This window comes from Lolium perenne, chromosome 1 (assembly GCF_019359855.2).
Source record: "Lolium perenne isolate Kyuss_39 chromosome 1, Kyuss_2.0, whole genome shotgun sequence".
Lineage (NCBI taxonomy): Eukaryota > Viridiplantae > Streptophyta > Magnoliopsida > Poales > Poaceae > Lolium > Lolium perenne.
Window position 1 is genome coordinate 168,718,618 of NC_067244.2, and position 13,080 is coordinate 168,731,697.

A 13,080-nucleotide genomic window follows, 5' to 3' on the forward strand; every position below is an offset into this window, starting at 1 on the left:
CGTCCACGGCAATACAACCGCAACGCTCGGCCATCTCCACGCCCGGTACGTGATGATGATCATGTTGCAAAACTTAAATTAAATATTCCGCCATTTAAGGGTAGATATAATCCTGATGAATACCTTACATGGGAATTGGAAGTAGAGCAACACTTTGCATATTTAAGATATCCTGATCATTTGCGTGTTAGTGCTGCTACTTGTGAGTTCGCAGATTTTGAATCTATTTGGTGGTCTGAACATTGTAGAGTACATCATGCTAATATTCCTACTACTTGGGTTGGTTTAAAACTTGCCATGCGTACTTGTTTTGTTCCTCCACATTATCAGCGTGATTTGCTTAATAAATTGTCTCGTTTAGAACAAGGAATTTTTTTTGTAGAAGACTATTATCAAGAATTGCAAACTGGCATGATTTGTTGTGGTATGGTAGAGAATAATGAAGCTATGCTTGCATGTTTCTTTGGTGGTTTGAATAAAGAGATTCAGCATATTTTAGATTATAAGGAGTACAACACTATTACTCGCTTGTTTCATCTTGCTTGTAAAGATGAACGTGAAGTGCAGGATCGTCAACCACCATGGAGAAGAGATAATATTTCTGCAGGTCGTACACCATCATGGTCTCCGCAACAATCAGCGCCACAATCTCATGGAGCTGCACCAGCATCTACTACCTCCAAGTACACCGCGCCTGCATCACGAGCGCCACCTGCTGCTACTCCACCACCATCTGCTGGTCTCTTCGGAGTTCATCTTCCATGACCTCCACGGGGAAGACGCGCGACTTTTAATGTCGCAAATGCTTGGGATTTGGTCACATAGAAAGAGAATGCAGAACCAAACGTGTGATGTTGGTGCGTGAAGACGGAAAATATGATTCTGCAAGTGACTTTGATGAAGATACATTGGCCCTTATTGCTGCACGTGATGGAGCCAATTCTGATTCTGAGAGAGAGATGGAGGTAATGGAAGCTGGCACTGTTGATCAGTACAAGAGCTTAGTTGCACAACGTGTGTTGATGGTGCAATTGAGTAAATCTAAGCATGATCAATGCCATAATATGTTTGAAACAAGAGGCATTATAAAAGAGCGAGCTATATAGATCATCATTGACGGAGGGAGTTGTAATAATCTGGCTAGCGTTGACATGGTGGAGAAGCTTTCTCTTCCAACAAGACAACGCAAACATCAATATTACATTCAATGGTTTGAGAGCTCTCGACAGCTCAAGGTAACAAAAACTACACGCGTGCATTTTACTATTGGTACACATTCTGATTTTGTTGATTGTGATGTTGTACCTATGCAAACTTGTTCTTTGTTACTTGGTAGACCTTGGCAATTTGATAGAGAATCTGTTCATAATGGTAAAACGAATCAATATTATCTTATGCATGATGGAAAGAAAATTGGTCTCAAACCTATGAATCTTGAACAAATTTTAAAAGATGATCTTGCTAGAGCTAGTAGAATAAAAAACGAGGAGAAACATCAGAGTGAAAATCAGATTGTTGCTACAGATTTTGTGCCACACAAGACTAATACTAAATCTTATTCGAACCATGCTACTGAAATTCGTTTGAAAAATCCTTGTTTGCTTGCTAGCAAATCTGATATTGCTGAACTTGATGTGAACACTACTTCATGTTATGCTATTATTTGCAAAGAAGTTTTGTTTTTATTTGAGGACATGCCCCCTTCTTTGCCACATGCGGTTGCTAACCTTTTGCAGGAATTTATTGATGTGTTCCCACAAGATGTTCCACCTGGACTACCACCTATTCGTGGGATAGAAGACCAGATTGACTTGATTCCAGGAGCTTCACTGTCCAATCGTGCGCCATATCGTACCAATCCCGAAGAGACCAAAGAGATTCAGCAACAAATTCAGGTTCTACAGGATAAATGTTACATTCGTGAGTCTCTTTGTCCATGTGTTGTTCCTATTATTTTGGTACCTTAGAAAGATGGTTCTTCGTGCATGTGTACTAATTGTAGAGCTATAAATTATATTACCATTCGATGTCGTCATCCTATACCTCGTTTAGATGATATGCTTGATGAGTTGAGTGGTTCTATTATGTTCTCTAAAGTTTATTTGCGTAGTGGTTACCACCAGATTCGTATGCAATTAGGAGATGAATGGAAAACAACATTTAAAACTAAGTTCAGTTTATATGAGTGGTTAGTAATGCCTTTCGGATTACACGTCATATCTGTGGTCAGCTTAAACAAAAAAAGTATGAGCAAGAACATATACCTCCTGGAGATGGTGGAGCTGACGAGGACGAGGCAGCTTGACTGGCTTACCGGAGTTCGACGGCGAGGTTCGGCAGTGGGATCGATGAACAAGCCCCCGGCGACGTCAACTACATTCCGGCGAGGCAGGTAGCAGATTCAACCACGCCGACCAGATGCTCAAGGGGAGCAAGGTGACCTGTGTTATCCTAAATCTGGATAGGCAGCTATCGAGGAGTGAGTCCGGATGGGGACGCTAGTGGTCCTTATATACCCCCAAAAGATGGTACGGTTGCGTTGATGGGACCAAATGGGCCACTAATCGCACACGGTTTGCGCAAGGAAAGCCGTGTGTGCTATGTACCTTCGCGCACAGCTATGTTGCACAAAGTCGTATGCGTTCTTCGCACACGATTTCCTTATACCTGCACCTCCACATGCTTCACACACGACTTATTTATACTAAGATGTATGCTATATGTTTGCACCTACATAAGTTTAGATCGGACACAATTCATCTTTGAAGAAGATTTCATAATATATTTGGGCTTAAACCGGAGGAGAACCAATTAATGAAACATGGTTTCCCTTCCTTTTACAAAATACCATCAATAATATTTGGGCATCGGTCGAAAGAGCACCAATCAATTATATTTGGTTGCCCTTCCTGTTATAAAAAGACCGGTGTTAATTTCACATTACATACATATATATGGTCGAATAAAGCTGGTAATAACTATGTCATGTACTAAATGTCCTCCTCGTCACTAGAGGATACGTAGACGACGCCGGTGTTTAATGCATCTCCATCATCGACGGATACGCCCTCTGCGGAGACTAATGCCTCAGCGTCGTCGGCGCACTGGCCGCTAGTGCCTGATGCTTCTTCTTCGAAGGCGGCTCTGTGCCTTGCCAGTGCGATCATCCACACCTCAGCAAGATCGTCGGCGGGAAATTGCGGAACACGCGCTGCATGGCTGGCCTTCTTACCTTTCTTCTCAGTGCGCAACCATGCACGTAGCCGGTCCTCGCGGAGAGTCTCGAAGGAGTCCTCCACCATGCGATGCATAACTTCTTCCTCACGCCGCACCAACTCGATGGACTGCTCCAACACCATCTGCTCCTACAAGTCCTCCTCCATCCCTGCCAGATCATCCTCCTCTGCAACGTGCTCCTCCTGCTCTGGAGTGTGCTCCTCCTCCGAGTCAAACCCTGTGACTTCGATGCTTCTCCTAGCACAGAGGAATGCTCATCCTCCGCATCTGACGGTGCAAGGTCGATGCAACCTAGAGTGGATTGGTAGGGAGGCATGGTACAGAGGAGGGTAGGCCGCCAGAAGGAAGAGCGAGCGACGCATTTTATAGGTGAGGAGGTAAACGACGCGGATATTTTAATTTCGCATTTCGAACAAAATCGGTGAACTTGCGGGAACATTTCATGACCAAAATATCCGCGAACGATTTTGCTGACGAAAACCATTTGCGCAGTATAGCTGACACTGTTTGTGATACCTTCCTCATCATACGACTTCGCAGACAAAAACCATTTGCATAGCATTGGTGACGCCATTTGTGATATCTTCCTCAGCATACAATTCTGTTTGACCAAATCATTTGCGATATTTTGTCGTGCACGTATTTGGTAGCCGTAGCATTGCCGCCCATCTCCGTGCGCTCTTTCATGTCCTCCGAATTCATTTCGCCTTCTTCGTTGTCTTGGTTGTTAGTCGGTTGGACAGAATGCTCCTGCTCCTCCTTGGCAACCGGAGGCGCTTGATCCGCCACGTGATGCGCCCCCTCAGCCACCTAGGGGCCTGGCTCTAAACGATGACGTTGCGCTTGCGGGTACTGCGCAACACACGAGATGCGAGCGGTCTTCTCGGTGCGAACCATGACGAAGTGAACCACGGGTGTACCGTAATGGTGGGGTGTGCCAAACTGTAACATCCCAAATTTCAAATAAAGGAAATACGAAGAATTCTAGAGATCGAAAATCCAGAACCAACAAAAAAAATTATTTGCATATAGTGCCATGCATAGGACTTGTGCATTTGGAGTGATATGCCATGATGATTGTTTGGTTGCTTATGTGATAAACCCTAATTGGATCAAGAGAAGAACAAATCAAATCCAATAAAAAAAGAGAAAGAAATCGAATAAGAAAAACCCTAAAAACCCTCACATATGGTTTATGCCATTTTTACAAATCTTTGACCTAGACCATTTTGGCCTTCACCATTAGTTGTATTATGTTACCAAACAATTATTACCACTTTTGGAATCAAGGAAACACAAATCAAATCAAATTCAAACTCAAATTGTGATCACATATGATAATGGTCAAATCTGCCATTTATATTCTGGTCACCACTTTGAGCCCCTCTATCTCAAGTTTTTAAAACTAAACTTTCCCAATTCTTTGCATGTCATTCAAGAGCACATCAACGTGAACAACTTTGGTAAAGACCACCATGCCAAAATCATCTTGGATCAAAAACTATGCTCATGCAAAGTTGAGACTTTTTAACATGTGCAACAATCTCACTTTTTGCAAAGTGGCATTTCTTTGATTTTTAAAATTCCACCACCACTTGTATTTGTCTCTGGTCATTTGCAACTTATCCAAATGCACCATTTTCAAATTTTGAAACCATTTGAGCTCAACCAAATTTGGCAAGATTTGGCAAATTCCAAATAGGGAGAAATCTCAAACACTATTTGCAATAGTGTTTTGGCCCAACCTAGTGCACCACCTTGCCCCTACCTGCTCCCTGGTCCCCTCTACATCCAACATTGGCACAGCAACCCTAGGAACTAGGCCAAACATGGCCATGGCAATGCCATGCCGGCCACCTTGCATGCAAACATGCTTCTCTCCCTCTCCCTCAACCCTAGCACCTGCCACCATGTCCCCCTGCTCCCTCACACCCTACTGAACAAGCCTACCTCAGCCCTGGTCGGTAAACGACCCGCCACCGCCGGGAACGGGACGCGCCCACGACGTCCAGAACGCGCCAGGGTACGCATCAGCACGCCCTGGACGCTGCAGAGCGGACACGTGCGCCGTCGACCCGGGGCCCCTCTCGCCCTCTCTCTTCGCACACACGCTCCCCTGGACGGCAGCAACCCGCCGGACACGCTCCCGTGCCCTCGCGCCACCTTTCGCCGTCGAGCACCTCGCCGATTTCCCGCGCCCGTGAGCACGAAATCGCCAACGCTCGCCAGGCCGTCCCCCACCTAGCTAGCAAGCACGCTAGCCTCGCATTGTCGTCGCCTACCTCGCCCTGCCCTCGCCTACCCCTCTCCATCGCTGGAGTTGCCGCGCCATTGTCGGGTTCGCCGCAGACCCCATGGTCACCTCGCGCCACTATAAAAGGGGCACGCCCCTGGACGAATTGAGCACGCCATTGCCTTCCCCTCTTCCTCCTAAGCCTCCCTGACCACCTCCCTTCGTCGATTACGCCCTCCGCCGCCGCAATTTGGTCGGAGAACGCCGCGCCAGTACACCTGCGACGACGACGATTGGAGCCACCTCAGCTTCTCCCGCGACCACCGTTCGCTTCCTCGTCCTCGACAACGCCGCCGCACACCCTCACCAAGCCTCGCCGGAGCCCAGGTTGGCCGTCGACCTCCACCACCGCCGCGACCAGGTTAGGGTCTCGTCGGAGATGACGACGACCCAGGGCCGCTCGATCGCTTTCTAATCTAACGGTCCACCGCATCCCATACCGCTTCGGCGTGTAACAGTCACTAACGCGTGGGCCCCTTTGTCAGCTGGCCCGCAGCGCTAGTTGGGCTGGCCCCCTTGCTTTTTAAATCTTTCGGCCCATCTATTTCCCGCCTAGCCCATTTAGCAAATTTCAAATTAAATTGTTTCAGAGAATTCAAATACTGGTCCTGACTTTGAAATTCAATAGAATCTGTTTGGCTTGGCCAAATTTAACAAACTTTATATTGTTAGACAGCTATTGAAAAGTTCTAAACAATGACACTGGTCTCATTGTGAGATCAGTTGTGGAAATAAAGTGAAAAAAAGATTAAGTCAGGGACTTTTGCACATTCGAATAAATCTTAAAAATCAACCAAAAATGATATGGAGTTGATTTCAACTCTCATAGCTCACATTTCACTTACACTAATTGTTTATGCAAAAATATGGCAGGGTTACTTTGAGTGATCATGGCCCAAATTAAATAAAGGACTATAAGGCTAGTTTAATTAAGTGATATTGTCCAAAACTATTATGTAAATCATATGAAGTGTTTCACTTCATTTAAATCTTGTCCCAAGTACTTTCATATGAAGTGTGAACCCCTGGTCAAATACTCTCACATGAAATACTTGGTGATTTTAAATCATAATAAGCATTGTTAAATAGTATGAGGTATTCTATCTCATTTAAATCATTTTCTCAAATGATGATGATGAATGGTTGACTTAGGTCAACATGAATTCATATAGGATTGTTTGAGAAATTAAATCTTAAGAAGATTCAATGAGAGGAAATTATTCCTCAAGAACTAAATGGAAACTATCATTTACATATGTAATGAGAGGAAATTATTTTCCTCAATAAAGAAAACCAATGCACCTAATTGTGTTATGTGTGTGCTTAACATAGTTTGTGTGAAATGATGATATGCTTAGTATAGCCCTTGAGCTTGTTGAGTGATTATACCTCGTATTCGAATTTAGACGCTAGCACCGGAGAATACCAGGAAGAGGAAGGATTCTACCAAGAGGAGGAAGAGGAACACCTTGAGAACTACCAAGGCAAGCTAACACCAATGCAAGCTCTATTGTTGCAAGCTAATATTCTTGCTAAGTGCCAAGCTCTACAAGAGCAAGGCACCACCACATTTTACTTTATGCTTAATGATCCTATCCCAAGTTTTTACTTTACAAGCTTTTGATTTGGTTTATCAAAGTTTACTTTTTGATTCATGATTCACTTGGTTTAGAATAGAACAAGATCATCAAAGTTAGCCTATGGCAATCAAAGTTAGTTAGTACCCCTCATGCCTAGTTGCTATGCTAACAAATAAAATTGACTACTCTAGATGGGAATATGTGAAATGAAATGACTTTGAAAACCTTGGAATGATGAGTCATTCTATTGAAAGATTTTGAAGGTGAATATGACTGGTGAATGACATGGTGAACTTTACAAAAACTGATGGTTGGGTTCAGATGCGATACCATTCCAATTTGCAAGTACCCCCACAATACCTGATATGGGTAGGGCTTAACTGGAAGTTTATGTATCTTAGTATGGGTTCCCTCTAAAACAAGCGTCATCGGGGTTATGCCAAGGGCTGCCTCCAAAGAAATATGAAATGATGTGATATGACGTGAATATGAGGTGAATGTCCGGCCCAAGCCCTGTGCAGTTCCCAGGCTGACAGTTTGTCTTCACTGGGAGGCCAAGCTCATGGGGAGAGGTGCCTATACTAGGGTATGTAAGTAAAAGGTTATGGTTGGTAGTCCGCACACAGAGTGTGATAAATCAGGGCCAGTTAACCCTGACGGATTATTGCAAATGTTGTGGCACAAGTGTACGACCTCTGCAGATTGTAGAACTATTCGAATAGCCACGTCCACGGTTATGGACGGTTGGAAAGGCCATACTGTTCCGTCATCAGACCATTTTCAAAAATGTGACATGTGAAGGGTGACTTGTGATTTGAACTTGAAATGGTGACTTTGCCTTGAATCATAACAGAGTTGTGGGAATGACACTAATGTTCCCACTTGAGTTAGTTAGCTAAAGAAGAGGCTTTTACTAAATGTTTGTGAACTAAAATTGGCTTTATGCAAATAAACTTAGAGCTTAGCATCCCCCTTACTAGAATTGTTAGTACTTACATTAGTATTAGTTTGCGAGTACTTTAAAGTACTCACGGCTTTGTCCCTGGCTATTCAAATGGCCAAACTATGAAGAGGAACAGCAGTATGAAGAGGATGGACAACAGGACGTCTACGACAACTAGGACTACTCCTAACGTCAAGCGTTGGCCTGTGGACTATAGAGTCCCCTTCTATCTACGCTTCCGCTATGAATTGTGTTCATTGATCAATAGATCAACTATTTGTGTAATTTGGATCATGTGATCTCTATTTGTAAGACGACTATGGTATGTAATGAATGATGACTTATGATATTCAACTGTTATGTCTCGCAACAACAATATTCCTGGGATTGCGATGTATGGCATAACAGGCATCTGGACTTAAAAATCCGGGTGTTGACAAGTTGGTATCAGAGCCATTGTTTGACCTTAGGAGACCCTAGTTAGAATGGACGTCTGACAAACTTAGTTTCAAAACCAATGAAGTGAATATTTATGAAAACTTATTCTCATTCTTACCCTTGAGATATTTTCCAAAATAAGAAACCCATGCTCTACCTTTCGTGGTAATTCTACATAAAATTTTGCACACTTGATCACTTCATTAACTTACTTATCCTAATTGCTCACAGATGGAGTACCAATGGGAGTTCTATCAGCTTGGTCACAGAGGCGACCTAAGGTTCGAAAAGGATTTGAAGCAACTAGTGGAATATATAGGACGCCCGTATCCCGAGTTCTTAGGAACACCCCTCAATAATCAGTTGGGAGGACCACCTCGGTGGGAAGTTTCTGCTGATCTACGAAGAAAGCTTGGAGCCCCGATATGGGAAACCATATGGTTTTCTGTAACAGGAAACACTTGGAAGGAAGGACTAGTCAGAGCTATGCAAGAAGCCATTGCCCGTCTGTGTGGACAAAATGAGAACAAGATCCGGAACACTCGCTTCATCTACTACCCAAGACATGACTCCATGGGAAGACCGATGACCATGCCACCGCACACGGAGATGAACCACTATGTAGCACACCGGGACTTCAGGCTGTACAAAACCCGCAAGGATTTGGACAACGCCCTCACCTTTCGCCAAGCACATTACCCGTGAAGACGAAGAATCCACCCGGAAGAGTAGTATCACCCAGCACTTTAGTAGGTGTGAGTTTGTATCAGGATCCCCTTGTATCGTAGAGCGAATGAATGGTTCTTAAAACCAACGGTGTGTTAGCTTTGTAATGTGTGATGCTTGGTATGAATGAAAAAGGGTTGTTGGTTTTTACCCCCTCAACACTACTCAAGTTTTCAAGTTTTGAACTTTTTGAACTTTAAATCAAACAAACCATAGAAATTTCCCTCTTATCTTATCATCGACTCCGATGTTCAGATGGCCCCACCAACCCACAGCGCCAACCAAGACGCCATGATGCAGATGCTAGAGATGATGATGGCCGACCGCGAAGCCGAGAGAGCTGAACGACAAGCCAACATCGCTGCACTGCAGCAGATTGCTCAGAACAACAACGGCCATGGAAACCACGACCACCCTGGGTCAAAACTGAAGAACTTTCAAAACACAAACCCACCTATTTTCAGCAAGACCGAAGAGCCTCTCGACGCAGATGACTGGCTCCAGACAATGGAGAACAACCTTGAAGTTGCGGGAGTTGAAGCCGCAGAGAAAGTGCTATTTGCCACCCACTACCTGTCAGGACCTGCACGAGCCTGGTGGACAAGCGCCCGTGCAATGAATGCGAGACAGATGATGACCTGGGAGGACTTCAAGACCAAGTTTAGCAAATACCATGTGCCCCAAGGACTGATCAAGAAGATGAGAGACGAGTTCCGCGAACTCAAGCAAGGAAGGATGTCGGTAGTGGAATACCGCGACAGGTTTCTTACTCTGTCAAGGTACGCCCCCGATGAGACCGACACCAACGAGAAGAGGAAGGAGAGATTTCTGAACGGACTGCACGACGAAATGCAGATTGTGCTGGTCAACATTCCCTTTGCCGACCTTGAAGCCCTGGTGGACTCAGCCATCCAGATGGAAGGGAAACTGCACCAAGCCAATGAGAACCGCAAGCGCCGTATGATGCCCCAGAATGGACCCAACAATGCTCAGAAGTACCGCGGCAATTCATCTGGAGGATTTGCCCCAAGATACAACAAGCCCCCTGCCCAGACGTACCGCCCCAGCTACACCAACAACAATGGAGGACCCCCGAAGCCCGGAGACCACCACAACAACAACAACAACAGCAACCACAACAACACCAACAACAACAACCACCCCAATGGCAACAATAACAACCCCAATACTGCCTCAAGGACTGGAAGCAACGCTGTTCCCGTCAACCCCAAGGACAAGTCCACCATCAACTGCTTTGAATGTTGAGTTGTTGTTCACTACTGAAATGAGTGACGCAATAAGCTTGGTAAGATTGCCGCAAACACCGCTGCACCTGCCCAGCAACAGCGCCGCTTCGCAGCCAGAAGGAACCAGAACAACCGCAACGGCCGCCTCTACCACATGAATACAGCAGAAGCACAGGAAGCACCCCAGACCATGCAGAGTATGTTTTCCTGTTAACCCATTTGCCCAATCTCTCTTAGGAACCTAACTTTGCTTAAAATCTTGGGACGAGATTTTTTTAAGGGGGAAGGGTTTGTAACATCCCAAATTTCAAATAAAGGAAAGAAGAAGAATTCTAGAGATCCAAAATCCAGAACCAACAAAAACTTTTATTTGCATATAGTGACATGCATAGGACTTGTGCATTTGGAGTGATATGCCATGATGATTGTTTGGTTGCTTGTGTGATAAACCTTAATTGGATCAAGAGAAGATCACAAATCAAATCCAATAAAAAAGAGAAAGAAATCAAATAAGAAAAACCCTAAAAACCCTCACATATGGTTTATGCCATTTTTACAAATCTTGGACCCAGACCATTTTGGCCTTCACCATTAGTTGTATTATGTTACCAAACAATTATTACCACTTTTGGAATCAAGGAAACACAAATCAAATCAAATTCAAACTCAAATTGTGATCACATATGATAATGGTCAAATCTGCCATTTATATTCTGGTCACCACTTTGAGCCCCTCTATCTCCAGTTTTTAAAACTAAACTTTCCCAATTCTTTGCATGTCATCCAAGAGCACATCAAGGTGAACAACTTTGGTAAAGACCACCATGCCAAAATCATCTTGGATCAAAAACTATGCTCATGCAAAGTTGAGACTTTTTAACATGTGCAACAATCTCACTTTTTGCAAAGTGGCATTTCTTTGATTTTTAAAATTCCACCACCACTTGTATTTGTCTCTGGTCATTTGCAACTTATCCAAATGCACCATTTTCAAATTTTGAAACCATTTGAGCTCAACCAAATTTGGCAAGATTTGGCAAATTCCAAATAGGGAGAAATCTCAAACACTATTTGCAATAGTGTTTTGGCCCAACCTAGTGCACCACCTTGCCCCTACCTGCTCCCTGGTCCCCTCTACATCCAACATTGGCACAGCAACCCTAGGAACTAGGCCAAACATGGCCATGGCAATGCCATGCCGGCCACCTTGCATGCAAACATGCTTCTCTCCCTCTCCCTCAACCCTAGCACCTGCCACCATGTCCCCCTGCTCCCTCACACCCTACTGAACAAGCCTACCTCAGCCCTGGTCGGTAAACGACCCGCCACCGCCGGGAACGGGACGCGCCCACGACGTCCAGAACGCGCCAGGGTACGCATCAGCACGCCCTGGACGCTGCAGAGCGGACACGTGCGCCGTCGACCCGGGGCCCCTCTCGCCCTCTCTCTTCGCACACACGCTCCCCTGGACGGCAGCAACCCGCCGGACACGCTCCCGTGCCCTCACGCCGCCTTTCGCCGTCGACCACCTCGCCGATTTCCCGCGCCCGTGAGCACGAAATCGCCAACGCTCGCCAGGCCGTCCCCCACCTAGCTAGCAAGCACGCTAGCCTCGCACTGTCGTCGCCTACCTCGCCCTGCCCTCGCCTACCCCTCTCCATCGCCGGAGTTGCCGCGCCATTGTCGGGTTCGCCGCAGACCCCATGGTCACCTCGCGCCACTATAAAAGGGGCACGCCCCTGGACGAATTGAGCACGCCATTGCCTTCCCCTCTTCCTCCTAAGCCTCCCTGACCACCTCCCTTCGTCGATTACGCCCTCCGCCGCCGCAATTTGGTCGGAGAACGCCGCGCCAGTACACCTGCGACGACGACGATTGGAGCCACCTCAGCTTCTCCCGCGACCACCGTTCGCTTCCTCGTCCTCGACAACGCCGCCGCACACCCTCACCAAGCCTCGCCGGAGCCCAGGTTGGCCGTCGACCTCCACCACCGCCGCGACCAGGTTAGGGTCTCGTCAGAGATGACGACGACCCAGGGCCGCTCGATCGCTTTCTAATCTAACGGTCCACCGCATCCCATACCGCTTCGGCGTGTAACAGTCACTGATGCGTGGGCCCCTTTGTCAGCTGGCCCGCAGCGCTAGTTGGGCTGGCCCCCTTGCTTTTTAAATCTTTCGGCCCATCTATTTCCCGCCTAGCCCATTTAGCAAATTTCAAATTAAATTGTTTCAGAGAATTCAAATACTGGTCCTGACTTTGAAATTCAATAGAATCTGTTTGGCTTGGCCAAATTTAACAAACTTTATATTGTTAGACAGCTATTGAAAAGTTCTAAACAATGACACTGGTCTCATTGTGAGATCAGTTGTGGAAATAAAGTGAAAAAAAGATTAAGTCAGGGACTTTTGCACATTCGAATAAATCTTAAAAATCAACCAAAAATGATATGGAGTTGATTTCAACTCTCATAGCTCACATTTCACTTACACTAATTGTTTATGCAAAAATATGGCAGGGTTACTTTGAGTGATCATGGCCCAAATTAAATAAAGGACTATAAGGCTAGTTTAATTAAGTGATATTGTCCAAAACTATTATGTAAATCATATGAAGTGT

The 13,080-nt window shown here is 45.5% G+C and overlaps 1 pseudogene; it reads left to right on the plus strand.

Moving 5' to 3' along the window:
* Positions 1 to 761: 761 nt before the first annotated feature.
* On the plus strand, positions 762 to 2,305 carry LOC139833287 (uncharacterized; annotated as a pseudogene).
* Positions 2,306 to 13,080: the final 10,775 nt, after the last annotated feature.